Source organism: Panthera onca, chromosome A1 (genome assembly GCF_046562875.1).
Source record: "Panthera onca isolate mPanOnc1 chromosome A1, mPanOnc1 haplotype 2, whole genome shotgun sequence".
Classification (NCBI taxonomy): Eukaryota; Metazoa; Chordata; class Mammalia; order Carnivora; family Felidae; genus Panthera; species Panthera onca.
Genome location: NC_138339.1, coordinates 30,420,495 through 30,446,840, shown reverse-complemented (window position 1 = coordinate 30,446,840; position 26,346 = coordinate 30,420,495). Strand labels below are relative to the sequence as shown.

General features: G+C 43.7%; 1 long non-coding RNA gene across 1 annotated transcript in view; it reads right to left on the bottom strand.

Moving 5' to 3' along the window:
- LOC132680754 (uncharacterized) overlaps positions 1-26,346 on the bottom strand; it is an 80,433-nt gene that overhangs the window by 39,432 nt on the left and 14,655 nt on the right. The window contains exons 4-5 of the long non-coding RNA XR_009610692.3: positions 24,119-24,209; positions 22,742-22,874 (exon numbers count right to left, since the gene is read on the bottom strand). This is a non-coding gene — a long non-coding RNA (uncharacterized LOC132680754). The remainder of the gene's footprint in view (positions 1-22,741; positions 22,875-24,118; positions 24,210-26,346) is intronic.

The window sequence follows — 26,346 nt, the reverse complement described above, 5'->3', positions numbered from 1 at the left end:
GAGGGCAGGGACTTTGCCTTATTTACCAATATGCCTAGCACAGGGCCTACCATCTAATACATGATAAATAAATATCTGCTGAAAGGAGAACCAAGATAAATTTTTAAATATACTAAACTTGAGCTTTAGGACATGTTCTGGGACCAGGGAGCTGCAGAACCCTAGACAAGCCTTTGGGCCTCTGGTTCTCGGCTCTCATCATTACAATGACAGATTTAGATGAGGTGTTCACCAAAGTCCCTTCCAGCTCAAACATTCCAGGACCGCGATTGTGTGTCCCTTGATGTTCCCAGATAAGCTAGAATCAGCAAAACCAGAAAGTGGTAACTGCAGCTCTCTGAGCCAAAAAAACACTTTGACGGAGAGCTTGGCGGGGAGGTTTTCCCTAGCCCAAGCCCTCACACCAGTAAGTGAAGATACAGCAACATCGCAGGGAAGCAGCAGGTAGAGCAGGGGTCCCGCTCCTTGGGGGTCTTTAAGGAAGAAAGTAGCATGCCAACCCCATGACCAGCACCGCCATGTATCAGATGTCCCCATTTTTCCAAGGCAATAGGATGGAGTCCTACCATTCTGGGAGTCAGTGCCCACTTTTTTTTTCATGTCTGTTCAAAGTTTGATGTGTGGTTTACATGCAATAAGTCAGATCATTTTGTACTAAAAATGATGAAGCCTGCTATCCCCTGACAGTTTATTGCATGATATTATTTTCTCCTTTCTCCTTCCTTCTTCCAGCTCCATGTCCAAGAGAGAACTTCAGAATGAGCCCTGTGAAGGCTGATACTCTGCCAACAGCTCTGTGATCTCTGATCTTCCTGATTCCACGTTTGGCATTTCCCGAGCCCAATAGCTACAATGACCTTTCCTCCCTCCCTGCCGGCAGGAAAGAGAGAGCACGGAGAAAGGCAACTGACAGATAACTTGAAACCCCATGTTAGTTATTCATTAAAACCTCCTGATCTGCTAACAAGAACCAGAACTCATCCTAAGAATGTTTCAAAACCCCTGCATTAAGCTGGGTTGGTGTAGAGTTGCAACACTCTCCATTGCATCTCCACACGACCATGCCTCATGCCAATGGTTGGTTAGCCCACGCCCACAACCATGCCTCATGCCAATGGTTGGTTAGCCCACGCCCAAAGGAAACCTCCTGAAAACCAGGCCAGAGGCAAGAGTCCTCAGTTCGACTAGCACAGCCCAGATGTACTACTGGTGGATCCACTATGTCTCTCCAAACCTGGTATCCCAAGCCCCATCCCATGTCCAAACACGAAGACTCCTCTGCTGCTCCACCTTTGTCACTCTACTGGACCTTTGGCCACCAGTCTCTGGCCATATTCTGCCCATGCCCCTCACCATACATGAGCCCACATCTGCTGTGGGAACACGCCACTAGTTTCCTCTGGAGTTAAAGAGCCACCGTGCAAACTTTCACAAATTTACCAGGTCCCCCTATTTTGCATTTTTCTCCACCTGCCCAGTTTACAACTAGAAGCCTGTCTCAGGTGCTCTCTTGACCGTCCCTAGGCTCAGCTGAGTCTAGAGTCTCCTGTCATGGAACTCCTGTTCCAAGGTTCCATTGGAAGCATGGTGAGCAGTCACACTGGTGACTGTTTTCTGTTTCTCTGCATATTCTCTTGTTGATTCTGCTGCTTCTAAATCTTTTGTTAAAGAGAGACTTGGCCAGGCCCTCAAAATTACTCAGGTTTTGCCCAATTTGAAGAAAAATTAACCTACCTATTAGCAACTTCTAATGCAACCGCTGAGTGCATAGATGCCTTCTGGGTCTGATGTGAACTACCAACAACTCACCTGTGACAGGGCCTGGTTACATCTGTCTGTAATAACAGATTACTGCCCTTTCTGCTGTACAGTTCTTCTCCATAGAAGTTTATTCAAATAGAAGTCTGATCATGTCATATATGTGCTCAAAATCCTGCAACTCTTCTCCCATTTATCTCAGGATAAAAGCCAAAGTCTTCCCAATGGTTTGGAGTTCCTTCAAAATTGGAGGTGTATCCAACAGTTTCTCAAACAACGAGGCATGCACCTGCCTCAGGATCTTTGCATTGGCTTGTCCTCTGCCTGAAAGAGTTTCTCCCAGATGACATGGTTCATTCCTTCTACTCCATCAAATCTTTGTTCAAATGGCTTATGCAGACCAATCCATTCATAATTTCAACTTTCATCCGGTCATCCAATCCCCTTTCCCTGTTTTCCTAAATCATATTCTAACATACTATCTAACCTACTTATCTAGTATGCTATTCTTTATTTCTGTCTCATCTACTAAAATTTAAGCTCCAAGAGGGCAGGAATTGTTGTCTATCCTGTTCAGCAATGAACCAACCCTCCATGCCTAGAACAGCGCCTGACATATATTATGGAATGGATGAAGTAATTAATAAGAAGTTCATCAGTGAAGAGTCTAGACCCTGGTCTTACTGCTGAGTTCAAATCTCAGATTCAACTTCTATGAGCTGTGTGACTTTGAACAAGTTTCTTAACTTTTTTATGCCTCAATTTATCCATGTGTAAAAATGGGGGGGGTGGGGAATAACTGCAATTACTTTGCAGGACTTTTGATGAGAAAATTCATATCATACTGCACTCAGAACACAGAAAGAACCCTGTGGATGGTATCTATTATCTTCAGCCTTGGTGGGTAAACTAGACTTTTGAAAATAACCAAAAAGCCACTGGAACTAAAGCATGGTAAATAAAGTAATAGTATCTCTACTCAAAAAGTGGGAAGATAGTGCAATATGTGTGATTCTCTTTTGTGGTTCGTAAACCAGCTCCACAAAATAATTCTGGGATAAGAAAAAAAAAAAGCAACACTCATGTTTTAAGCAATGGTACTTCCTATGTGACCACTTGGGAGGGCAACACTTGGCTTCATACATTATGACATATTTGCTAATTCCATGGAGTCCCAATGATAGAAATAATAGAAATAGAAATCGTAGAAATAGCAGTCCTTAGAGGTCCCCTGCTATACCTCCCGCTTCACTGATTCACTTTATGTTGCTTTTCTGCCAAGGAGAGCCAACTGTGCTGAGTATGTGGGTCAAGAACCTCTGGGGAGAGAGTGCCGAAGAGGCTTTATAGAGAGGATGTCACAGAAAGTGATACCCTGAACCAGGCCGAGAAGTAACCTGAGCATCATGAAGGTCTAGAAACTCAATCTGGGGAAGAGTGAGTAGAGACGGAACAGCTCATTTGCAGAATAGACTTTCTGGGGCCCAGAGGAGAGGGGAGGAGGGGCAGACTCACCCCCAAGTGGGCTGACCACCGGCCAGGCTGTTACAGCTCTATGGCCTTCCTCCTCTCTCCCTTCTTCTGGCACCTCAGGAAAGAGGGAGTGAGGACAGAAGGAAGGCTCAGGGCGGCACACTCAACCTTGCCACCTGAGAAGAGGCAAAGCATAGGGCCTTTCCATTCCCATGGCTCCCACTGTCCTTGTCCAGGGCCAAGCATTGTCTTCAAATTGTATTAGCGACTATCCCTCCTCATTTTCCAGAGGAAGGAGCTGAGCCCCAGAGAGAAAGCAATGGGGCTGACAGACACAATTGGTGGTCCACCTAGATCCCTTCAAAGGGATCACCCCAAAGGTCACCTCCAGACAGGTCTACCTGGCCATGACTTCCCGCCTCTCCCTGCCTAAGGATGTCCTCTGGCTTCAGGAGCATGCTCAACCCACAGGCAGATGGGCCAGACATGCCAGGGAGTTATTACCCCAGAACGACCCTCAACCTACCGGGGAGACTAATTTCAGAGGCATGCCACACTGTCTTAGAGGGTGATTTTCTTATCAAGTTCAGATCCCAAGTTTTAAAATAAGGGAACATGCTTTCATATTTAAAAGAGAAGAACTAAAGGGGAGGTCTGAGTCATTTTTGTTCCCCCGGACTCCTTCAGCTATTTGGTGAAGACTGTGGACCTCTTCTCAGGATAATTATTCTTAAGGCACAGAATATATAAGGACTATAAAGGACACTAAGTATGTTGAAGACAATCATCAAAACAACTTAAAAGCAATTTTGTGACATCATAACACAGACTTATTTTAGAGTAAGACCTAAAAGAACAGCTCATAACTACCATATTTTTAAATGAGTGATGAGCATTAATAGTTTCTGTAATAACTGTTATATGGTATGAGAACAGGCATAATTTTTGTTGACAAAATCACAGTCACCGCTGATACTGCTGTGGTGGGTTGCCCACCGTTGTAATAGAAGGAAAGAGTAAAATGCAGTTATAAGTTAGAGAATAAAGATGTGATTTCCCAAAGTTGACAGACTCCTGAATTTTCTACATGCACTTTCTGGGCATCTATGGACCCCAGAGAGAACCCCTGTGCTTTATGTGAGACTTGCTAATTGGTGGCTCAAAATTGGATCAGTGGCCTCTTGAGCTTGCATTCCCTTCCTGAACAATTCAGTCCGAGAGCCATTAGTTGGGGGCAAAGCAAGGTAGTAGTTCCGTGGTGGGCGTGGGGAAAGCCACAGTGGCTCAGAGTAGGGTATTAGAGTTTCAACAGAGTGGGGAGTGTGACCCTGCTAGGAAGGTATGGCAGCAGATTTGGGAGATTGGTTGGATACCAGGAAATTGATCAAATGAATAAATACATATATAACGAAAGCAAGGTTCCCCACTGTTGGAAAAGTTATACAGAAAGGGGGAAGGCAGGCATGAGCCCTGGTGTTGGGTTACAATTGGAGACATCTGTGTGAACTCAGTTTCAAAAGATGGAGATGTTATTATGTGTTACACCAACACACACACACACACACACACACACAGAGCTCTGGCCATTGAGAAGGTCTGGGAGCAACAATCCCCCAAGAACAAGGAGTATATTTAGCACTCAGACATTGGCTTCTAAATAACATTTTCTACTAAAAGAGACCAGGGCTCCTTGGAGAAATGGCTGATTCCAGGGCTGGAGCACAGAAAGTACAGGTGACCCTAGAACATCTTATTGTGCCAGAAAGCCAGGGATCACTCAAAGAATGATAGGGTTCTGTGAAAGGAATACAGAATCCAGCTTGAATGCGATCCCACTGGCCAAACCAGGGACAATCTGAGCATCAAAATAAATAAGAATTAAAATTCATTCAATATAATGGGAAACCATGAGTCTGTACAGATGTAAATAAACACATGAATCAACTGAATGTCTGATAAGGAATGAGATGTTGATACAGTTTCAAACTACCTTCCCACAAAATATGTATCAATTACACAGGGGAAGAGAGGAAGTTTACAGTGGGACCTAGAAGACACCAACTTAATTAAGTGATCAAAGGTAACAACACCAGTAAGAGCATAAAGACACATCTGTGCCACTTGATAAGAGGCAATGAGGAAACCTCAGACAAATCTAAACTGAGGGATGTGCTACAAAATAATTGGCCTACAAATTTCCAAGTGTCAAGGTGATAAAAATCAAGGTAGGTTCCAGACTGAAGAAGGCCTAAGGGATGACAACGAAATCCAGTACAGGATTCTGAACCATATCCTGTTGCCATAAGGATGTTATTTGGATAACTGGAAAACACTGAATAGGCTATGAGGTTAGATGATAGCAAAGTTATCAATGTAAATTTCCTAATTTTATTGGTTATATTGTAGCTACATAGGAAAATGTCCTTTTCTTTGTAGGAAACACCCTCTAAAAGATTCTAGGGTAGAAGTATGCAGGTTGGAAATTTACTCTCAAGGGTTTGGGGTGTGGGAAGTTCTTTACAGTGATCTTCCTGGGTTTGTTTGTTAGAGAGAGAGAGAGAGAGAGAGAACCAGAAAGGGGCAGAGGGAGAGAGAGAGAGAATCTCAAGCAGGCCCCATGCTCAGTGTGGAGCCTGACACAGGGCTTGATCCCACAACCCGAGGATCGTGACCTGAGTCAAAATCAAGAGTTGAATGTTCAATCAATTGAGCCACCCAGGCACTCCAACAGGTTGGAAATTTACTCTCAAAGGTTCGGGGTTCAGGAAGTTCTTTATAATGATCTTCCAGGGTTTTTTTTAAAGTTCAGGATTGTTTCATAATTTAATAAGAGGGGAAAAGGCTGATTCTGTCATCTATATAGTCCATCACTTACATGTAGCCAATATGAGGAAATAAAAATAAGTAAAGAAGATTGGGGAGCAAGGATTTCTTTGAAGAGGGGTGTGACCTTGTATTTAAAGAATCCTGTTCATTTCAGTTGGGTGACATGGAGAGCCATTCCCACCTCCGCTCTTAAAGGGTATCTGCCTGAAAGAGAGATTAACATTTTGCCCCTCAGCGTGATGCGTGTGAAGCTGCAGAAACTCAGAGCTCTTAGCACTGCAACCAAAGCAGAGTATGAAAAGGTTTGGGCACAGCCTGCCCTTCCAGAGTTGGGTGAGCAGAAAATAGAAACTATCTCCCGGAGCAGCAGACATCATGGAGGACAGCTATACTTGAGCCACCTTAAAAAAATTCAACTCCAAAGGCAAAGTGATCTCAGCAGCAAAAAGCTTAAGGGAGGGGAACCATGGTGGTCAGCAGGAAGGTGAGCCACAAGCCAGGGAACAATGCAGTGGGCAGTACCTGACACCCCTTTAAAAGGGAGAGGGGCCCTCAACTCTACAAAGCTCCCCAAGAGAAAAAGCCACCATTTGGGTATCCGATACCCAAAGGCCATCAACCCCAGAATACAACTGCACTAATATCAGACTAAAAGTACAAAGAACTAGCAGCAGAAAAAAAAAAAAAAAAAAAAAGAGAGAGAGAGAGTGAGAGGGAGAGGGAGAGGGAGAGAGAGAGAGAGAGAGAGAGAGAGAGAAATTAAGAACAAGAAAAAGAAATCACAGAACAAAGGTCACTCCACCCTTTCACCTTTCCAGTGCAAGTTCCCAAGAATGGATCAGGCCTAGGGTTGGAAGAAACTTGAAATTTTGATTTGCATTATAATTTTTTAATCAGAGAGCAAAACTAAAATACCTGAAAGTGACCAAACATCTATGAAATTTTCCAGGGATAGGGAAGGAAAGGCCAAAAGAAACTGTCTGAAAAGCAATGGTGGACAAGAATAATGTAACTCTCTGCTTCTTCCCACTGAGTCCAGCTCATGCAATCTGCTGGTTACACATGCGTTATCCTGTGTATTCCTCACAACACCCCAGAAAGGTGGCCTTGACTGAAAGGGACCTGAACGCAGGCTCATCAGTACCAAGTCATGGCACCCAGTGTGCCAGCCTCCCAGGGGAACAGGGCGGTGCTTTGCACCACAATGTCATACATGGGTAATGAGTGAGCAGACCCCAACACCGAAGCAGAAACCAATGGAGGAAATGCAAAAAACAGTCGCAGGGAATTTGTTTTGCTGTGTAGTAGCTTCCTAGGAAAACCACAGCTACAGGAAATATTAGCAATCAGGGATGGGTGGTTCTTACAGCACAGAAACATTGACAGAAATGCTTTGTGAAAGCTACAAGCCCAACAAAGAAAACGTCCACATCAGGGATGTTCACGAACCAAGCTCCAATTTATTCATCATTGTAGTGATTCTTAACATTGCTTATACATTAGAATCACCTGGGAGTTTTTTTTAAATCCTGATACCTGGGTCCTAACCTCAGGGATTCTAGCATTGGGATTTTTATGTTAAGGTCCCTGGATGATTCTAATGTGCAGCCCAGGTTGAAAACCATAGCAATAGATTTTGTTGCTGAAGTTTGGAAAAAAGAAAAAAAGAAAAAATGTTTTATCTCCACTACAAATATCAACTCCAGAAAGGTTTCACTGAGCATGACTCTCAACCCTGAAAAGTAATTTGTTTGAAATATAAACATCCTAATGAACATTCAGGCATACCTTCATTTGCTAGGCCTAAGTATAGATACAGAGACAGATATATATCCATTTTCCTGGTGCTAGTGGTAAAATATGTATTTAAAAGTGTTTTTCCTAAAAAGAGGTTAGAGTAGAAGAGAGCCAAAGCATAAGAGACTCTTAAAAACTGAGAACAAACTGAGGGTTGATGGGGGGTGGGAGGGAGGGGAGGGTGGGTGATGGGTATTGAGGAGGGCACCTTTTGGGATGAGCACTGGGTGTTGTATGGAAACCAATCTGACAATAAACTTCATATATTGAAAAAAAAAAAAGTGTTTTTCCTGTGTTTGGAGGAGATGCTCACCGGTTCATCTTATCCACACTTAACTGATTTGGTCCTTCTTACAAAGGACACATTTACACGGTAGCTGTATGACATTACGTGTGCAAAAAGTCACAGAAAAGAAGAAAGACTTTGGGCCCACCAAGGGACTGAACTGTAGGCACAGGGAACTGGGGGGGGGGGGGGGCTCTGTTTAATGAAAATTGTTCTGGAGCCAGCTGAACCCCCACACCACTGCATGTCCATCCACCCACGGGCACTAGTGTTTCAATAAAAGCACGTTATTTAACTCCACTCAACTTTCATACCCTGTTCTCAGATTATTTTTAATACTTCTCCGTTACTCACATTAAAAGAAAAGATCCAGCTCCACTGATCCCCATTCCTTCACTCAGTTCCTTATTGCTTTAACTCTCGGGCAGAGCTTTGACACAGGCCAAAGCTTAAACAGAAGCCCTCAAGGGCTTGATCGGCTGTGATTGGAGGACATCCCCGGGGTAGCCCATTGGAGGAGGAGAAGCACGTGACCCAGTAACAGCCTCCTTCCTCCCTCCTCCCCCCAATAAACACACACACATCCGCTCCAGGCCAACAACCAATCAACTGTCAGTCTTTTATATGCGTGAACTTGGCTGAGACCGGAAGAATCTCGTGGCTGAGTCCATCTTAGATCACCACCCGGTGAGAGTATGCTATTAATGCGCCCAAGGAAGACCAGAACTGCCCAGACAAGCCTAGCCTGAACTGCCATCCTGCAAAAGTATAGGCTTAATCAAGACCAACTCTTTTCGGTCACTGAGTTTTGGGTGGTTTGTTACATTACTGTGGCAAAAGAAACGATCCAAGTGCCCAAACTAAAAACTGTATAGCAGTCATTCAAGAGGGGTGAGAACGAGTGGGCAAAGACGAAGACTGCAGGACCCCTGAGGGCAAGGACTTATGCAGTTCCCCGCTGACTGTATCCCCTTTGCACGAAGACAATCACCAGTCCTCAATAATACGTGCTGGATGAAAGAAACATCTGTTTGAAACAGATCCTATACTGTAATGCTTCTCAGAATGGTCATGAAATCATTAACTTCCAAACTTTTAAAAATATAACTGACCCACTACTATCATTTATTTACCTTTTTCCTTTCCAAGTAAAAATCCTCAGCCAGCACACATAAACCACAGAGCAAAAAGAGTTTCTGTAAAAGGCTTCCCCCAAGCATGCCGATGACTCTTTGCCCCATTACATAAAGCCATTTCTCTCCAGCTGCCAGGCTGCTTCTGCAAGAGCCTAGCCAGTTACAGTAGCTGGTGTAAAAGCTAATCTTAGAAAGCACACATCACTTCTCCAACCCCGTAATTAAGACCAGAAATCCGTAACTGAGACATTCATAAAACTGGGGTTTCCAAGTGCCAGCTTTGCCTTAAAGTTCTGCAGAATGGGCCAGATCGGAGGACGACTGCCCAGACCAATCTGATGGGCAGGCAAATGGGCTCCTGGATGGCCAAGAAACTATGGAAGCAAGCCCAAGCCAGTCATTTCCAAATCTTCCTCCCCTTCTAGCCAGTGGCTCACAACTTCTCTGTCCACCTTGGATTATTATTAAGTGCCAGAGCTAACCAACTATTAGCAAATCCATAATAGAATAAAAGATTACTATGGACAAAGGTAGAAATTTGGGGGTTCTTTTTTGCTTTTCTTTTTAAGTTTATTTATTGTGAGAGGGGGCGGGGAGCAGAGAGAGAGAGGGAGAGGAGAGAGAGAGAGAATCCCAAGCAAGCACTGTGTTGTCAGCACAGAGCCCGATGCAGGGCTCAAACCCACAAACCACGAGATCGTGACCTAAGACAAGATCAAGAGTCACTTAACCAACTGAGCCACCCAGGTGCTCCAAATTTTTTGGTTTTTAGATTAATGTCTCCAGTGGCTAGTTGTCAGTGAGAAGGCTTTTAATTTCTCAGAAGGATATTTCTATTCTACCAAGTTTATCTTTCACAGAAGGGACAGGTTTCAACCAACTGTTTGTAGTCTTGATAGTTGGATTCAAGTCAGAGAGGGTTATTAAACTTAGTTATACAGTGCTTATTACTAAGTTCTGATTTATTAATGTGCTTATTTGGACATAGCCATAATAACAAGGACTGGGAACCTACAGCCTCTCCTTCCCAAAGTGCAAACATATACATATGCCTTACCTCTTGACTACAGGCCTTGCATTTGTCTGGACAAAGTGCTGTTATTGGCAGGTCATTCTTGAATACGCTTTAGGAGTCTGCCTCTTTGATACAGCCAGGAGGATAAAACCGCCCTCTCCACATATGTCTTCAATTGCTGAGATATTCTTTTCCCACCACTTCCCACTGTGGAGACTTTTTCAATCTGTTTAATACTAGGGAGGAGCCAGGTTGCTATTTTGGGTTTAACTATGAAATATTTATTGAGTTCTAACTTACCAGGAGCTATTTGAAACCCCGGGGCCTTAGGACTGTAACATTTTTATAAAAATGGGCCCAGAAATTGATCAGTTAATGAGAGAAGGGAAAAGGAAAGTCACCCTGATTTGAAGGATCAGCAGACCAGGGGGCCTGGGTTATAAGCACCCAGAGGACAGGAAGGGCAACATTTGAGTGTTTCATTCGCTTTTATAGGCACAGAATATAAAAACTGAACAGTACCTTACAGATCCTGTGTTGTAAACTTTCCATTTTATATGAGGAAACTGAGGCCCAGGGCGTTTAAGTGACAAACCCAGGTCACACACCTAATCAGGGGAAAAATCAGAATCAATTTTCTTTTTTACTCTTTTTAAAATTCCAGCAAATGACCATAAGTATCGTTTACAGACACAGGGCAGTGTTTTAGCGTTTGGTGTTGTAGTTACATACAAACCAGATTTCAGAATGTTGAAGGTTCCTGCCTCCTGGGGCCCAAATTGGACACATTCATATCAGTAACATTTCTCATTATACATTAGCTCTCAAAAGTAAAGAATCTGTGCTTTATAGCAGGGATTCTCAACTTCAGCATTACGGACGTTTTTGTGCGGATAATTCTTGATAACCTTTCATGTGGACGTAAGAGGGGATGCATTATAAAATGTGTTGCAGCATCTCTGGCCTCTACCCAGGAGATGCCAGTAGCTTCTAGTTTGGTTCTCCGGACACTGCCAAATGTCCCCTGGGGAGCCAAATCACCCCAATTTAGAGCCACTGATTTCAAGCAAAATTAATATGATACCTGTTCAAATCTCTATAAGCATCATTGAACTGCATGATATGTTTGTATTAATGGTGAGGAAGTAACACCTAGAGACATAAACAGAAAGACCTGATATTGTCACTCCAGTACCTATAACCATTCCTGGTACAAAAAACTCATATTACGTCTTCTTAGAAATTAATATAATTAATAATTGATACTTATTACTAACAAATGTTAATTTATGAGTTAATAAAAATCTTCGGAATGCTTCAAGTCTACATGAAAATAATTTTCTTTCATTTCTTACTCCTAGTGCACAGGTGGAATTCTTTGCCTAATGGTCATTGCAGTTCTTTTTAAAAACCCACATCAAACTAAAAAGTTTTGCATAGCAAAAGAAATCATCAACAAGACAAAAAGGCAACCCAGAAGACACTTACAAATGGCATATCTGATAAGGAGTCAATATCCAAAATACATAAAGAACACAACACAACTCAACACCAGAAAATCAAATAATCTAGTTAAAATGGGCAGAAGACCTGAACAGACATTTTTCCATAGAAGGCATACAGATGGCCAACAGACACATGAAAAGGTGCTCAACATCCCTAATCATCAGGGAAATGCAAATCAAAACCACAATGAGATATCATCTCAAATCTGTCAGAATGGCTAGTATCAAAAAAACAAGAAATGATAAGTGTTGGCAAGGATATGGAGAAAAGGGAACCATCATGCACTGTTGGTGGGAATGCAAATTGATGCAGCCACTGTGGAAAACACCATGGATGTTACTCAAAAAACTAAAAACAGAAGCACCACACAATTCCACTGCTGGGTATTTACCCAAAGAAAACAAAAGCACTAATGCAGAAAGATAGATGTACACCTTGTATATTGCAGCATTATTTACAATGGCCAATTTATGGAAGTAGCCCAAGTGTCCATTGGTAGGTGAATGGATAAAGAAAATGTGGTATACATTTACAATGGAATATTATTCAACCATGCAAATCTTGCCATTTGTAACAACATGGACAGACCTAGAGGGTATTATACTAAGTAAAATAAGCCACACATAGAAAGACAAGTACTATACAATTTCACTTATATGTGGCAACTAAAACACAAAACAAACAAAAACAACAAAGACAGAAACAGACTCATAAACACAGAGAAAAAACTGATGGTTACCAACGGGGAGGGCAGTGAAGGGATGAGCAAAATGAGTGAAGGGAATTAAGAGATACAAACTTCCAGTTACAAAATAAATGTCATGGGGATGAAAAGTACAGCGTAAGGAATGTGGTCAATAATATCATTATACGCTCATCGTGGTGAGCATTTTGTAATGTATATATAGAATCACTATTTTGTACACCTGAAAATAATTTCATATTACATGTCAACTGTACTTGAATTCAACAGGTTTTTTATTTTAAAAATCATAACCTGAAGAGTATACAAAGTATATAAATGTGGAATAAAAACAATCCCTCCAAATAACAATTCAAAACAAAAACCACATTCACATTTGATCTTTTAGCAAATTAAAATTCATTTTGATGATTGGGCAAACACCCTCAGGTGGATTAGCTTGCGTTAGTGCAGTCAGATGGCACCTAGCTCTAGCTAATGAAGACCTAAGTGGTTATGTGGGGTGTAGAGAGGGGATAGGGTCTTAGCATTTCAGAATACCAGTTTCATTTCATTTAAACTCACAGTTTAAATGTGAGCTTAATGAGCACCTGGGTGTTTCAGTAAGTTGAGCATCTGACTCTTGATTTCAGCTCAGGTCGTGACCCCAGGGTCATGGGATTGAGTCCTGCATTGGGTTCCATGCTGAACGTGGAGCCAGCTTGACATTGTCCCTCTCTCTCTCTCTCTCTCTCTCTCTGACCCTCCCCCTGTGAGCTCTCTCTCTCTAAAACAAAAATAATAAAAAATTAATAATAATAATAATAAATGAATTTAAAAAATAAACTCCCAGTATGATACAACTCCAAAGTCCTAGGGGATGTAGCCATTTGTAACTTGGTTAAGGTACCAATCTGAAGCTGGAAAAAAGCCCTGACAGCTGATCAGTGACCATGGTTGGACTCAGTTCCACTGATCTCTTCTAGCTGAAGACATGTGCAAAGTAACTCTGGCAGCTGATTTTTAAAAATTTGTTTCTATGTGAAAAATGCTATCAAGTGAGAGATTAAACTTCAGGGAAATTTGGAAAAGTGGTTAACTACAATTAACAAGCAATGTGAGGGCAAGCACAGGAACATGAAACTCTCTGTGGAAATATGAATTAAGAGTAAATCAAGACATTATACATTTTCTTATTCTCATTTTATTCTCAAATTTACGGAGTCAGAAAGTTCTAGAGAATCATCCTCTGGATCCTTAATGGTCTATTGTAAACTCTCACTAACCCAAGAGCACATTGGATGGGAGTCCAATGAGTCAGGGTCCAGACTGAAGGGCGTTGAGCACCCTGAGATCACGGGCTTGCCGCAGGAGTGGCTAGGAGGCGGAAGCCAAATGCAGGCTCACTTGGCATTTCTGCCTTTCCAGAACTACCTTCCCAAGTCATTCTCTTTTAACTTAAGTGTGGCTGAGGAACAGACTCCTGCCATGGTGAGTTCGTTCCAGAGTGGTAGATATGAAAGAGCAGCCTAGGGTCAAGTTTGGACGGTAGGTCTTCTGCTTCCCAGACCCCATAAAAGCCCTTTGACTATGGAAGGATACAAATGTCAGGAAGACCAGGCATGGGGAGGCCCAGGCAGTGCTATTCCAGGGGGCTAGTGGGAGAAAGAAAGATGCCTGTTCCATGGAGTCATTGGCCAGGGTGATGGTGTATGTGTTTTCAGGGCTCACAAAGCTCTTCTTCTTTTCTTCCCTGCTAGAGCCACCACTGAGGCAACCAAGAACCCAGATCATCAATGCCTTGGGCTGTGCAATCTCCTCTCTCACATCCTTTCCCTAAAACCTAGAGGAATAAACCAGCTGTAGATCTTATTTCAAAGGGACAAAGGAATAGACTGCCTGCTTGGTTGCACTCCCAGCAGCTCCAAATCTCTGACTAACCATGGTTCCCACATAAGCCAGCAGAAACGTACTCACACTTGGTTCTACCACCATTCACCAAGCTGGAGAGAATGCCACAATTGTCCTTCTGCAGAAAGATTCACTGTCCCATGATGTGCCAGGCACTTTATATTATTGTCTTATTTATACTTTGTAACAGCCCCCTTTATAACAACATGGCAAAGTGCATTTTCTAAATGAGCAAGTGGAAGAAAGGAGAAGTTACATACTTTGTCTGAGGTTGCACCAACATGAAGTGATCTGGCTAGGACAGAACCAAGTCTAAGGCCTGTGCTCTCTCCATGGCAGCAAGGGATATTCAAGACCCAAGAGAGATGGAATATTTCAAACGAATCCAAATGGGAGTTGGAGCCCCTCCTGCCTGACTTGTTCCTGGGAAGACCTGGAAAATGCCACCAGAGCTGTGCCTCTCCACACCACCCGCCATATTGATACCCCAGCTATCAGTGCTACCCCGAGAGTGTCCTCGAAAGTGCCCCTGGATCCAGACTTCCCACCACACCCAATCCAGGACTTCCAGAGATTCAGTGTAGCCAGTTTCTCAAAGAAAGCCTCACATCCCAACCTAATACCTCGGGTACAGAGACTGCAGGACCTTTCTTGGAGTTGGGGACAGATGCATAGCCTTGGTCCAACTACAGGCCCAGAGCCTCATTTATTACTTTCCCATGGCTGCTACAACATATTACCACAAATTTAGATTTGTATGTACAGTAGGAAAGATTTAGGTTAGGTTACACAATTGGAAGAACTTGCCCAAATAATACGGATTGAGTTAGACCATTAGGTTAAAAAGAATGAGGCACCAGAACAGAATTGTCTTTCCTTGGAATCTTTCACAATACAAACCCAGGAGCTAACTAATGTTCACAAATTAACATTCACAAACTGACCTGCGTCTTCTTCATTAGTGCTGTCATATCACTCATCCTTCCCACAGCCCCAGAGACCTAGAATGGGGGAGAGGGCAGAGAGGGGAGCTGCCACTACCTCCCAGAGGGAGTCAAACCCCAGAGTCAGCTCCCAACCTGTGGTTCTCAAAACTCAGTGGGCATCAGAATCACCAGGAGGGCTTATTTAAAAACAGATTGCTGGCGCCAGCCTCCAAGTCTCTAATTCGGCAGGTAGGTCATGGTGGGATCTGAGAATTTGCGTGTCTAACCAATTTCCAGGTGATGCCGATGCTGCTGGTGGGGACCTCACTCTGGGACGTGTCAGTGTACTTACTGTGTATTGTACCCCCGCCACCCTGTTCCTATATACACCTCAATTTAGAAGAGATCTGGGCTTCCTCCCACCCCTGTGGAATGTCCCGGGGTCTACAGGATGGCCAAGTGCACCTTCTCCAGTTTTTCTTAGAACAGTCTCTCGAGATCTTGCTGGAGACTTTATCTTGCACAAAAGAGGCGCTGGCCCTGTCTCCCCGCCACAGATGAGATCAGGTCCTTTCTTTTCTCTGAAAAGACACTAATCTTGAGAGCTTGCAGAGGATGTGAGTCGCCTATTCACCAAGCCGCCACTGGCTTGGCACCGATATTTGCTTAACCTTTGCTCAGCTGCCGCCTTCTGAGGATATTCTTGCCCCGCCCTTGGCCAGGCTCATGTTTTTCAAGTTCAGTCCTGAAATCCTCTTATTTACCAGTTTGAGGAATTTGGGTTTCTTTCCTGCACGTGCCTCTTTTGGACTCCCCACCTCTGCTGTTCTCCATCCCCCAGCAGCAGAGGGCCAGAGGACAGGGACGACCTGAAAAGGCTGTCCCAGCAGGGAGAGGCATTTTATCACCCTACAGTGAACTGCTGGCACCTGATGATAGCAACAATCCGTATGCTTTATTACTGTTTTTAAATTCTCCACAGACAATGCACTCCCCTCCCCTCCCCCTATGGTCTGCACCTGGGACAGATGGTTCCCACCCACCCGCACCTTGGTACACCAAGGTCACACAGGGTTGCTATTCTAGAAGCCTTTGAGTTGAGCACCATCCTTAAAAGGACTGTTGTCACAAGGTTCCCTGGGAGCAGGAGTCAGGGTCTAGATACCAGTCCCCTCCTTGTCCCAGGAGACTTCATGCAGCTTCCCCTTTCCATCACCACCACCACCAACCTCCACAAGCGATCAGCCTCAGTGCCCCAGGTTCACGCTTATTCATGTCTGCTTGCTGTTCCCTTCTCTCCTCAGCCCACCACCCATCAAAACCTGCCCAACCTCCTGCCCATGTAACCAAATGATCTGACAAACTCATCCTCCCTAAGGCCTTCATGGAGAGGCAGAACTGCTCCCAGACCTTGCTGCACCTAAAATAACAGGCCTCCTGGGGCGCCTGGGTGGCTCAGACGGTTGGGCGTCCGCCTCTTGGTTTCGGCTCAGGTCATGATCTCGCGGTTCATGGGTTCAAGCCCTGCGTCGTGCTCAGTGCTGATGGCTGAGTCTGCTTAGGATTCTCTTTCCCTCTCTCTGTCCCTCCCTCCACCCTCTCTCTCTCTCTCTCTCAAAATAAATAAATAAACATTTTTTTTTAATAGCAAGATTCCTAGGTAGAAGGGTGTCTGTTTGCAAAAGATTATATTGGTAGTGGTGGCAATGAAGCATTTTGAGGCTTTAAGAAAGGTCAGTATGGGAAAAATAGCCTCTGAACAGGATGCTAGGATCACCTTGTGTATGTGAATTCTGAATGTCCTATGGCACCAGCCTTCTTTTAATATCCAAACAAAATGTCCTGAGCCCACATCCCATGGGAATACAGTACTCTCCTCAGGATTCCCAAGGGAAGGCATGTTGGGGGGCAGGGGGCGGAACTTGAGGTCTCCTAGATACCCCACACTTAAGTTCTCCCTTCCAGAGACTTCTTGGTCTGTAGTCGCCATCTTGCCTCCTGCCTCTGTGTTCTCCTCTGAGCACCTGTATGTGCTCTCCTCCTAGGACATTACCCCCTCTTTCAATCCCATAGTCATACTGTTAGGGAAAGGTGGGAAAAAAAAAAAACCAGAAAAGAGCTTAAAATTGAATATTAGTTATCAGTGTTCTTACAGTTGCTGTTCTATGCCCACCACTCTTGCCCTCTTGAGCTGAATCTCTCCTTGCTCATCTTCTCCCCATATTCCAGGTTCCAAATCCCTGTTTCTCCCTCTACCCTCAAACTGCCGAGGGAAAACTGGAGTTTCTGTTACTTTATTATACAGACATGTTTAAGTACGAACTACCCCTTTCTAGGGACTTCGGGACCTCTTCTACTCATCGGCTTAATAAGGTTTCCTTAACAAAGAACTGCCTTTCCCTGGCATGAAATCTTCTGTTCCCAGCACACAGGGAAGCTACAACGGTCATTTCTGTTTCGAAAGAGCAATTTTCCCTTCCCTGTTACATAGGCAATTTCCTCTTCTGCCTAGAGCCTCACTTTGATTCCTAAACCATAAGAAGCTTTTCTTTGTGCCAATTCACTTTTTTCAATTACTTACATATATTTTTTCATAATTTCATAAAACCATGTCATATGTTATTGAAAATAAAGAACACAATCCCATCACCCTTACAGGCATCTGTATTTTCAAAGGCTCCATTTCAGTCTCTGTCTACCCAGGCATATTTTAAGGCATCTCTGTTTTCCTTGTCTGTTTTTTGATTTTACATACTACAAACAACTTTCTATGCCTTCACTGCTATTTTTTTTAACAGTTGCAGAACATTCCATTGGGTTACTGCCCCACAGTTTAGCTACACATTCCCCATCACAAAAGCAGCGACTTTTGTCTTGTTCACTGATGTATCCCAAACAGTGGGAAACAGCATTTAGCATGTAATAAGATCTCAGTAAATATTTGTTGAATTGAATGAATGAATGAATGAATGAATGAATGAATGAGACAGGTTGTTTCTAATTTCTTATTGCTATAGGCAGATGCAATAAACATCTTCATCCATACTACATTTGTCTTTAGCTTACTATTTCCCTGATATAATTGTTTCCCTGATATTAGAAACTGCTTTTAACCCATTAATAAAATACAGTAGCAGCAGCAGCAGCAGTGATTATAATAGCTAACATTTACTGAGCAGTTATTACATGCCAGGCTCTGTACTAAGAACTTTATACCCAAATTGCCATGCACTCCTTACAACATCCTTATGAGAAAAGTACAAATTACCCTCATTTTACAGATGAAAAAGCAAAAGATTGTTACTTGCCCAAGATCACATAGCTTATACAGGGCAGAGATGGGATTTGAACTAAGGTCTATCCCACTCCACATTCTGAGGTCTTAACTATAATGACTTATAAGATCAAAGGGTATAAGTGAACTTATGACTCTTGGTACATGCCATGCTGCTTTCAGAAAGGACCATGGCCATACACCTTATTTTAAGGTATACCACTTACAAGGTGCATAGACTCCAGTTTTGTTTTTTATTCACTATGACAACCTTTACCTTTCAATTGTAATATTTAGTTCACTAATATTTAATGTAATAACTGGCTCGTTTCTATTTAAATACCCTACCTTACTATTTGTCCAAACTGTTCTGTGTTCTTTTTCTCTTTTTTCTTGCCTTTTTTTTTTTAACGTTTATTTATTTTTGAGACAGAGAGACACAGAGCATGAACGGGGCAGGGTCAGAGAGAGAGGGAGACACAGAATTTGAAACAGGCTCCAGGCTCTGAGCGGTCAGCACAGAGCCCGATGTGGGGCTCGAACTCACGGACCATGAGATCATGACCTGAGCCGAAGTCGGATGCTCAACCGACTGAACCACCCAGGCGTTCCTCTTTTTTCTTGCCTTTATCCAGATTGGTTTTGTCTCTTTAAATTGCATCTTTCCTTTCTAGTAGCTGGGGGGGAGGGGGGGCATATATTCTTTTATTCTTTTTAGAGGTTATCGGAAAAGGGTCTTTATTATAAAATCTCCTGGCACTCAATAATTACAACTATTGGCACATTTTTTTTGCTAGATACTCATTAATCAACCTAAATTAAATAATCTCCTAGAGCCCTCTTCTCCCTACACGACATTGTGGGTCATGCAGAATTCCCTACACATAGGTAGTGCCAACTTCTGGCTGTAAAATATTAAGCAGCTCCTGTTGTCCTCAAAGGCGTTCAATCCAGTACAAACAAGCAGGTGAATCATTCAATACCCAAAATCAGATGGCCATCAGTGTAAGACACAACCTGAGCACAGGCTGATGGCAGAGATGACCTCAAACCCAGCCCATGCCATAGACGAGCCCAGCCTGCCTCATGCTGCCCTCACAAACCTCAGAAGACCCTTTCTGGGAAATAGAACCATCATCTAATGATCTGGTCCAAAATATCGTTCATCCTTGCAGAGGATATGGTAACCTTTTAATTATTCATTCGAACTGAGGACATCCAAATATCCCTTATTCTTGGCTTTGGACTATAGTGTTTGTTTTTTTAACGTTTATTTATTATTGAGAGACAGAGAGAGACAGAGCGTGAGCAGGGGAGGGGCAGAGGGAGAGGGAGACAGAATCTGAAGCAGGCTCCAGGCTCTGAGCTGTCGGCACAGGCCCGACGTGGGGTTCGAACTCATGAACCGCGAGACCATGACCTGAGCTGAAGTCAGATGCTTAACCGACTAAGCCACCGCGGCGCCCCTAGACTATAGTTTTATATTTACATTTGAGATGTTCTCAAACTTTAACAATAAAATGAAGCCATGTTGAAAAGCGCTGGAGCAAAATAGGCTTGAAAATAGCCTAAGACTTTCATCCTCCCTCCAACCTGCTGCTAATACATTCAGGGTTTAGGGTGGGGTGCCGGTTGTCTAAGACCCCAGGGTATCTATGCATGCACTTCAGTAATAAAGTTGTCTAGGAATTCCTAAAAATGATCTCCCTATGACCACAGACACGAAAAGTGAGAATGGAAAACATCTCTAGCCGAGGAAGTGAGCTATTTCTGTTCCTTTAGAGTATGATTTTGAATCTGTTGACAAAGCTTTGCTGTCTTCTCTGGAGTCAGAAAGGTCAGTTTGAGGTTAAGCCCAAGTGAACGGTCCATGATGAAATAAACACAGCACAACCCAGGGCTATGTACAATGTTATTCTTTTACCTTCTTCCTGGAATTTCACAGGTTGTGCAAATGGAATACAGAAATGGACAAAATAATGTAACAGTGCAAAATAATACCAGGGGTGAAATCTGCTTACTTGATGATTCAAAGAAATAAAACACACTTTAACTATGGATCTGTCCATCTCTGCTCCCTGCTCCCTGATAAGCGTCCCTTCCCCCAAAAAGAAAATCTTCTACTTTCTCTTATCTTTTCTTCCTTTCCTTAAGTTTTTTGTTTCTAAAACTCTTTATCCCTCTCTCTCTTTCCTAGATACATACAGAGACAGAAACTTAGGATGTTAGAACTGGGTGGGAGAGCTGAAAAATCAGCAAAGCCAGAGCTATTCAAACTTCTTTTAAACCAAAAGATATGATTATTTATTAAAACGTATTTGTAAGCTATGCTAGCTATGACTATAATAATGCTGTGTAACAAACCACTCCCCAAAACAAAATGCTTTTAACAACATTTATTCTCATGCTTACAGATTGCAGATTGAGGACAATAAACGAGTGTAGGTGGGACTCAGGCTATGGTCAGGTTTGGGTCTGCTGCACAACTCTCTCTTTCTTTCTACTGTGACTACCTGTGGGCACATTCTCCTAGTAAATGAAAGAGCACAAGAGGCAAGACAAATCCTGCAAGTACATTTAAAACCTCTACCTATGTCACATCCTCTCATATTCCATTGGTCAGGGTAAATCTCATGGCCAAACCCAAAGTCAGTAGGACAGGAGAGTACAGTCTGCTGTAAGGAAGACAGGGCAGGGAGTGATTGTTAGCTGACCAATAATCCAATCTATCACAGAAACCAAATATATAAAATAGACATAGGTGATTCTTTGCTAGTTGAGTGAGGGATGAAGGGAGCCTAGACCCCATCGTGTTCCCCAACTCCAATGTCCCAATGAGTCCTCTGGCAATGCCGGGGACTTCAAAGAACATGGCATGAAATGCAAGGCAAACCCACTCACTTTAGAGACAAGAAAACTGAGGTGCAAACAATTCTAACAACTTGTCTACCATCTGAGAAGTATCAGGCATGAGACCACAAGTGAGAGGACCTTTTCTAGGAGTTTTCAAATCTGATGACAACTGGTCATTTTCCAGTCTCAAGTCATAGCTACAGAGATGACAACAGTTACATAGTTTACGATTTGTGTAAATTGCTTGCAGGTGGAGAAAATGTTCACAAACAAGGTAGCATAGCAAATGAGAAAAAGAGGGAGGGGCGAATACAGTTCTGACTACCAAATCCCAAACTACTCATTTCACAGTACAAAACTCAAAACCAGCTGCTTCCATTCCTGGCTACCCATCCATGATTTCACATGGGTTAGAGCAATGATGGACACAATAAGAGAGCACATGGCTGAGTTAAATTCTAAATGCATCTTTGGTGAAGGCAATTCTCAAATTCAAGAATAGAAACTATATGATAATTATATTGGTTGGTAAATGAAGCCTTCAGAAGCCAGAGTATTAGGAAGAGGGTAGAAGCTTTCCCAGGGCTGTAACTCCTGAGCACTTTAGAGCCACCAAGGGGATTGCCCACCATCTGAGGATTTGGCCACCAAAGAGACCTATAGGTCCAGCTAGAGGATTTAGCAGGAATAGGCGTCAGAAGTAGAGAGTAGGGTCAATACCAAGAAAAGAGCCATTCAAAGAGACACCAGGGCGAGGTCAGAGGCACACCAGAATCCCAAGAGGGACAGGTGTCTTCAGCCTTACCCAGCCCTTGTGCAAAGTCAAGGATTAGTGGACGAGACGTGAGCCTTCAGTGCTTAGGGGGTAGAGGGGATGCCAAAGACTCCAGCTTCTGAGGATGAGATGAAATGGCCAGGCTATTCCTTGACCTGAGAGTATAAAGGGCTCTGGTGTCCAGTCTTCAGCTGCCCCTTGGCTCAGGTCTGGTTACCCTTGCCTCTCCCCACTTGAAATGTTAAAGGTGAGTGTCATGCACAGGCCATTCTGGGCGATGAAGCTTTTACTCCACCTGAGCTACGTGAGGCCCCCACCATGGTGACCATGTCCCGTGTCACAAGAACTAAACAATGTCCCAGAGTTCTTTCCCTGTATGGCTCTGAATTCAGGCTGGCAACAAGAGAAATCTGCATGAGATTTGGAAGGCAGGGTGAAGCAGTGACCACCCCACTCGGGAGGTCTGATTAGGGCACCAGGCACAGCAGGAGCCCACACATGATGTCTCAGACCTGTGGCTCACCTGGGTGCTGTGGACACTGGCTGGGCCCACAGCATCTCCACTACCCACTGGGTCTCCTCCAGCTTCTCTGGTTCCTGGTCCAGGTGCATGTGTGGCTCTGCAGTGATGGGCACCCACTTGTCCTGCAGGTCACCTGTGTTATCAAGATTGGAGGTGGTGAGAGTCAGAGGCAGGTTCCAGTCTGTTCTTGCTCTCCCCCACTTCATATCCAACTTTCCATCCCACGTGCAGGCCCTGCTGACCTGTAGAAACTTTAGGCCCAACATCAGACACAGAGGCAACAGCCTTGCATAGACTTTTCCACTGGCTTCCACATTGAGGAAGTCTAATCTCTATAATAAATCCCTTATTCCATGTCACCCAGAGTAGCTCTGCTTTCCTCACCAAATGCTAACTGATCCAACCAGCTATTGCCATTGCCTCAGCAAATGCAAACAAAGATACTTCTGTTTGGCTCACCATGTGGTTCCTCTGAACAGAACATCGATACTTCCTCCAAGCTTCTGCTTTCTTGACTGAACTTTTATCACCACCAAACCATCATCACCACCATTATGGTCACCATCACCTCCACCACCCCCAAATGACCGTCACTGCTACCACCATCACCATCACCACCACTCTTTGTTAGCAGAAAAAGAAGGCATGGATTCAGACAAGACCCCCAGAGCCGCGCTGGGGTGGAAGTGGGGATGCCAACCACCTGGGTGGCAGCACTGACCCAAAACCTGCCCGGGGTTCAGAGACAAAGTGGCCTTGCTTCTGTAGACCTCAAGTTCAGAGCCCCAGAGGAAAGCTTGCCCACTGAGTGAAGGTCAGAGATCAGGAGGACAGAAATCCCGTTTGGCCTTCCAAGGACAGGCCAATGAGTTAAAAGAGGCGAGGGTCAGAAATGACCAGGGGAGGGGCGCCTGGGTGGCTCAGTCGGTTTAAGCGTCCGACTTCGGCTCAGGTCGTGGTCTCATGGTCCGTGAGTTCGAGCCCCGCATCGGGCTTTGTGCTGACAGCTCAGAGCCTGGAGCCTGCTTTGGATTCTGTGTCTCGCTCTCTCTCTGACCCTCCCCTGCTCATGCTCTGTCTCTTTCTGTCTCAAAATAAATACAAACATTAAAAAATTAAAAAAAAAATGACCAGGGGAAGCACCCACAATGACCACTCTTCATGCTTAAGCCAGAGTGACTCTTAGCCCTCACTGCACATTAGAAGCATCTGGAGAGTTTTAAATGTATTAATCCCCAAGCTCCACACTCAAAACCTCTATTATCTCTTTAATGCTCCCCAGTTCATCCTGAAGTGTGAAAAGGATTGAGAAGCAATGCATTAAACCAGAACAACACTAAGCTCATGACTTCCTTCCATCTGTGCCCCAGGAGTTACCTCACACTCTGGGATGACTTAGTTGGGCTCTTGAATTAGGTGACTCTGGATGCTAGATGGTGGTAAAGCAGAGGAGAGAAAAGGATCCTCCCTAGAATGGAGAAAAAGATGAGCCTAAGTTTCGATGGAAAATTTACCTGCTTCTTATTCTGGGGTGGAAGAACTAGAGAATTAATCTATAAACTGAAGCAGTAAGAAAAGGAACATAATCCGGAGAAGACCCTTGCAGCTAGAGTAAGGTGCTTATCCTTGTAATTGTCCTTGTCCTCAGCCTCAAGGTGAACTTGACTTATTTTCTACCATGTCCAAGGCTTAATGTAACAAGAGAATTTATAAGCAACAATAGCAATTGTTAACATTTGCCAAACACTTATCATGTGCCCAGCACCATGCAAAGTTCTTTACGTGGAATAACTCTTTTAATGCTTAAAGCAAGTCTATGTGGTGGGTGTTAACATTTTCCCCATCATACAGGTGAACAGAAACTGAGGTACAGAGAGGCCGAAGAAGTTGCCCAAGTTCACACAATTGTCAGAGCTGTGATGGTACCCCAGGAATATTCCTCCAGAGTTCACACTCCCAACACCACACTATACAGCATCTCAGTCACCACGTGCCCTGGGGTAGGTAATATTCTCCCCACTTTACAGGTGGGGAGACTGAGGTTGAGTAACTTTCTCATGCTGCCACATTTCCCCACTAGCACAGCCTGGACTTGGAACCTCCAAGTAGAATATACCAGAGGGGCTTAGGACAGTTAGGCCCAGAGGCGGGAAGATATGTCTAAATGCCCATCTCTTCCCAACACCACTCCATCCTGCACACTCAGAAGCTACACATGCAATCATCTTTCAAAAGAACTGCGTTCAAAAAAATCCACCCATGACCCAAACCAGCACTGGCATGCACGTCGAGTCTGAAAATGGCATGTAAATAGAAGGAAAGGGTGAATCCAGACGCGCTCTAGGTTGGGCAAAACATCTCAAATTATTTGTTTCTAACATTTTACAATTGGCAAGACCCAAACCACATTTTTCCAAGCATTCTCTTCTCCAGCCCAACCCCACCCCCACTGCCCCGCTTTACATTGTAAGCCCATGTGTATTTCCCCAAAAATGTAATCCATATGTGTCTGATCCGTTTACACTTAACTCATCAACTTGTAGTTTGCTGGGAGTTGTTTGCTGCCCATGAAGCCTTCTGAGACTGTCTGTGAGGCCTTCAAAAGGCTCCTTCAGGCTCTTTTCTTAGAAATAGGAAGCTACATTTAGCTAAGGGCAAGTAGAACAGAAAATGTCAATAGGAAGGAAGAGGTTCTAGGACCAAAAAGTTTATTCTTATTCTCCACAAGGCAGAAAAGCAAGGAGAGGCCCCCGAGGTAGTACATCAAGATCCTAGAAACTTGCTCTGGTTGGAACACCAAGGCCAGGGTTGGGTCCAATTTTGTTTTCAGCCACATTCACAGTCCCTCTGCTGCCACGGCCCCTACAGTGGCTCTGGAATGTAATGGAGAGCCAGAAGCACGTCCCTGACCTGGGTCACCGGTGATCCTGATGGTATCAACTACTTTGGTGGAACTAAACCCCATATACTGGGTTTCTACCTTGGCAGCCAAAGATCTTGCAAGTTCTGTTTTTCTATCTGCCTTAAACACACACACACACATATAGACAACCAACCAAACACTTCTCAAAACAAACCATTACATCTGATATGCTTTAACTCATCCATGTTTTTTGGCTTTAGCAAAAGGTTCTAGTTTGGGGTTTGTTTTTTTTTTAATTGCTTAAGTTCAGCTAACTTGTGTCCTTCGGGAAAACTGATCTATGTAAATGTGATTTAACTAAAGGGGTTTGAGCCATTCACATGTGTTTTACATTTTCTAATCATCCTGAGCTCTGTACATAGTGAGCAGACTGAAAAATGATGGTGGTCTCATTTCAACATCAATTTTTAGCCAATCTATCTCCCAAGAATGCCGAAAGACGGCTGGAGAGAATCTCACTTCCTATTTCCAGACAATCAGAAGCTGATATTTATGGAAACCCTGGAAGTGTGTGAAGTTGATTGGACGGGTAGAAGACTCATCAGAAGACAGCAATTCTTTACAATGTCTACGTTCTTAAAATTGGCCAAAACTTCAGCAAAGATTCACTTGAACTATTCTATTTCCCTGATTAAATTCAACAAACATTTAAGAAATGCCTACTGTATTAGTTTTCTATTGT